Source organism: Mirounga leonina, unplaced genomic scaffold (genome assembly GCF_011800145.1).
Source record: "Mirounga leonina isolate KUSES-001 unplaced genomic scaffold, KU_Mleo_1.0 Mir_115, whole genome shotgun sequence".
Classification (NCBI taxonomy): domain Eukaryota; kingdom Metazoa; phylum Chordata; class Mammalia; order Carnivora; family Phocidae; genus Mirounga; species Mirounga leonina.
This window is the reverse complement of record NW_023270268.1, coordinates 57,344,893-57,349,765: the sequence shown is the minus strand read 5'-3', so window position 1 is coordinate 57,349,765 and position 4,873 is coordinate 57,344,893. Positions and strand designations below refer to the sequence as shown.

Here is a 4,873-nt window from a genome sequence, read left to right as displayed (position 1 = left end):
CATTTATTGTTGGTGGAAATGCAAAGTGGTACAGTCACTTTGGAAGACAGTTTGACAGATTTTTACAAAACTAAACACACTCTTGCCATATGATCCAGTAATTGCACTCCTTAGTATTTAGCCAAAAGTGTTAAAGACTTATGCCTCCACAAAAGCTGCACACAGATGTTTATAACAGCTTTATTCATAATTGCCAAAACTTGTAAACAACCAAGATGTACTCCAGTAGGCGGATGGGTAAACTGGTACAACCAGACAATAGAATATTAACTGGTATTAAAAAGAAATGAACTATCAAGCCATGAAAGATATGGAGGAACCTTAAAGGCATATTACTAAGTGAAAGAAACCAATTTGAAAAGGCTTCATACTACATGATTTCAACTCTATGACATCATGTTAAAGACAAAACTATGGAGACAGTAAAAAAATCAGTGATTGCCTGGGGTTGGGGAATGGAGGGGGAAATGATAGGCAGAACACAGAGGATTTGGAGGGCAGTGAATATGCTCTGTATGATCTGATAATGATGGATATGTCATTATACATTTGTCAAAACCTATAGAACATACAATACCAAGACTGGACTGTGATGTAAACTATGGATTTGGGTGATTATGATGTGTTAATGTAAGTTCATCAGTTGTAACACATGTACCCCTGTGGTGGAGAATATGGATAATAGGGGAAGCAGTGCATATGTGTGGGCAGGGAGTGCATGGAAAAATCTCTGTATTTTCTTAATTTTTCTGTGACTCTAACAACTCTAAAAAATGTTCTAAAAACCTAATGCTCTAAAATTACTCTAAAAAATGAAGTTAAAAAAAGTCAATAAAAAATTATACATTTGTCAAAGTTCTCATGATATATTTACAATTAGCAATAATCACACCTCAGATAAACCTCATTGGTTACGATACTGCCACTGCGCAAAGCTCTCATAATGCATTTACCAAGATGGAATATATTCTGTGATGTAAAAAGGCATTAGCACATCTAAAAAGATTAAAATCAAACAAAGTACATTCTCAAATCACCAGGAATTAAATTAAAATCAATAACAGAAGGACATCCATAACATATTAAAATATTTGCAAACCAAATTATACACTACCAAATAACCCATGGGTTAAAGAAGAAATAAAATGGGAAATTAGAACACATTATGAACTTAATGAAAATTAAAACATATTGTTTCAAAATGTGTGGGGAGGAATTTAAATAGTGCATGCCACGCAGAGACCTGTATTAGAAAAGAGGAAAGCTGGGTACCTGGGTGACTCAGTCGGTTAAATGTCTGCCTTCTACTCAAGTCATGATCCCGGGGTCATGATGGCATTGAGCTCCCTGCTCAGTGGGGAGTCTGCTTGTCCCTCTCCTTCCCCTCCTCCCCTCTTCTGATGCACACTCTCTCTCAAATAAATAAATAGAAGAAAAAAGCCCAGAGATCAATGATCTAGTTTTGATTTAAAGAAAAGTACAAAAAGAAAATCAACTTATATTCAAAATAAGCAGAATAAAGGGACCAATAAAGATAAAAGCAGAAGTAATTGAAATAGGTAAAAGAAAAGCAATAAATAAAATAAATTATACAAAAATACAGGTTTTTAGAAAAGACAAAATTGGAAAACTGTCCAGAATGATCAAGAAAGAAAAGGGAACAAACATGCTACTAATACTTGGGATGACAGAGGTGAAATCATTTCAGATTCCACAGACAGTAAAATGATAATAAGGGAATAATATAAATAACTTCATGTCAATAAATTCACCTTCAACTCAACAAACATATTCTTTGAAAGACAAAGCTGCTAAAGCTCATTTAAGAATAAATCAGTCACCTGAAAGTGACCAATTAAGAAATGGGCAAAAAATTGAACTACTTTATCTAAAAAGATACAAATGGAGAATAGGCACAGGCAAATATTTTCAAGGTTATCACTCATTAAGGAAATGCAAATTAAAATTACTATGAGATACCATGAGACAAAAAAAGAATGTGTAGTATATTCATTTTGCCAAGTATTGATATGATATATAACAACTGGAATTTTCTTACATTGCTTATGGGGAAGTAAAATGACACAACTACTTTGGAAAATAATTTGGCAGTTTCATGAAATATTATACATACACATACCATATGACCCAGTATTTCTCTCATATGTCACAGCATATGTCCACATTAAAACCGGAAACAGCCTAAATGTCCAGTAACAGGTGAATGGATAAAACATTTTTTGGTATTATCCACATTACTCAGCAATTGAAAGGAATATATTACTGACATAGAAACAACATGGATGAATCTCAAAATAATTATGTAGAGTCAAAAAAATCAAAAAAGAAGACATACTCTATACAGTCTATATATAAAATTTATATAAAATTATATAAAATTTATATTTTATATATATATAATTCTATATATAAAATTCTAGAAGATGAAAACAAATCTTTAGTAACAGAAAAGAAATCATTGTTTGCTTGAAGACTGGATGAGTGTGCAGGGGGTGGCAGGAAGGAGGGTTAAAAAAAAGAAATTTAGAAACTTTGGGGTCATGATGGATATATGCATTATCTTCATTTTGGTGGTTTCATGGAGGTAGACATTTATTAAAATGTATCATATTGCACCCTTTAATATGAGCAATTTGTTTTATGTCAAAAATAGAGTTGTAAAATTTGTTAAAAATTGAAATTCCTTTACTAAGAGAATAAGAATAATTTATTTTTTCATCATATATATTTTATATCAAGTTGTGCTGTTTAAAATGTTAACATTTTCACTAAAATAGCTTATACAGATCTTTATCCCACAGACCTTTACCTTTCATTGTCAATACATATATATATATATATATATATATATATATATATTTTTTTTTTTTTTGGAACTTACTGCTTTATTTTATTTTATTTTATTTTATTTTATTATGTTATGTTAATCACCATACATTACATCATTCGTTTTTGATGTAGTGATCCATGATGCATTGTTTGCATATAACACCTAGTGCTCCATTCAATATGTGCCCTCTTTAATACCCATCCCCAGGCTAACCCATCCCCTCACCACCTCCCCTCTAGAAACCTTGGTTTGTTTCTCAGAGTCCATAGTCTCTCATGGTTCGTGTCCCTCTCCAATTTCCCCCAAAACCTCAATGAGATACCACCTCACACCAGTCAGAATGGCTAAAATTAACAAGTCAATACATGTTTGATAGCTAACTAGTAGTTTATCTATGTCAAGTATCTGGGTACAATAGTATCTTTAGGAAAAAAAAAAAATATTATTTATTTTTTAAAGATTTTAGTTATTTATTTAAGAGAGAGAGAGAGCCCAAGCAGGGGGGAAGAGCAGAGGGAGAAGCAGGTTCCCCACTGAGCAGGGAGCCCAGTGCTGGACTCAATCCCAGGACCCCGGAATAATGACCTGAGCCGAAGGCAGACGTTTAACCAAATGAGCCACCCAGGCGCCCCAGGAAAAAAAAAAATAATAATAATATTCAAATGACTATTTAAGTTAAACTTGTTGCTCTCTTTTGCTTGTTCTAAGAAACATAATTATTTTGCTCTGCATTTCAGCTTGCTACTTCAATTCTTCTTTTTTTTTTTTAAAGATTTTATTTATTTGCGAGAGAGAGAATGAGAGACAGAGAGCATGAGAAGGAGGAGGGTCAGAGGGAGAAGCAGACTCCCCGCTGAGCAGGGAGCCCAATGTGGGACTCGATCCCGGGACTCCAGGATCACGACCTGAGCCGAAGGCAGTCACTTAACCAACTGAGCCACCCAGGCGCCCTACTTCAATTCTTCTTTATTTACCTACATTTATTTACACATTCTGCCCTGTACTCCTGTCATTGAGGATCATTCTCTCATCTCTAGCTTGTGTCCTACAGGTTTAGAACCAAGTGTCTGAGCTCAAACTCTGTGGTATCCCTTCTCTCTTGCTGCCTGACAACTGAGCCTGCTTCTTGCTCGCTTCTAGACTTCCTGTTGCTGGGATCCCATTAGCCTCTCTTCTAAGTATTTTGTTATGTCTTGCTAGCCATCCCTTATGCATATTGTCTGGAATTCCACCCATTTTATGGCACTATCCTTTCTAGACATTACATTATGCCTAACTACAGAGACGATTCTTGTTCCCAATAACATATGCTCCTCATAGAAAATGTGAAGTTCTGGGTCTCAGAGACTTCCGAATTGACCAATTTTGCCGGCGTTCATTATCTCATGTCACAATAGGTAGTATGTGTCTACTAATAAACTTACTGAAGAGGCCTCAAAAGTGGGTAAAAATGCCATTAAAATGGATCAAAAGAATGTCATTTATTTGCTTTGTTGGGTTTCTTCACCTTAACTTTGAGTAAAAAAAAAAATATTACAAAAATATAATCAGATCAGTGTTTGAGAAGTTTTACTTCTATTCCATGAGGAAAAAATAATAAATGCCCAGTTCTGCAAATACACAGTGTAATTTTAAGAACTCATCCTTCATCTCTTCAAATTTAAATTAAGACAATGATGCCCTAAAGAAATTGATAGAATATAAATTCCCCGTGGAAACAGTATGCCCAAGAAGCAGATTTTAGTCTGAATTTCCTTTAGGCATTATTTTCTTAATTTAAACTTGGAATAATGAAGGATGATTTTTAAATTGATTATGTAGGTTTCCTGTTTTAACATTGGCATTTCAAAAATTCCAAATGACACCTGCATAGTCAGCACACGTTTAGATAAATACTGTGTCTGCTGTAGGTCTGAATAACCCATTTATTTCAACCTGCAAAGGGAAAGGAGGTAGGTATAGAAAAAGACTTTACACAAATACTCTTTTGAGAGCAAGTGCTCTTGGTGGCTCATAGTTGTG

The 4,873-nt window shown here is 34.2% G+C and overlaps 1 pseudogene; it reads right to left on the bottom strand.

Annotated features, from left to right (window-relative positions):
• Nucleotides 1–805: 805 nt before the first annotated feature.
• On the bottom strand, nucleotides 806–937 carry LOC118007245 (annotated as a pseudogene).
• Nucleotides 938–4,873: the final 3,936 nt, after the last annotated feature.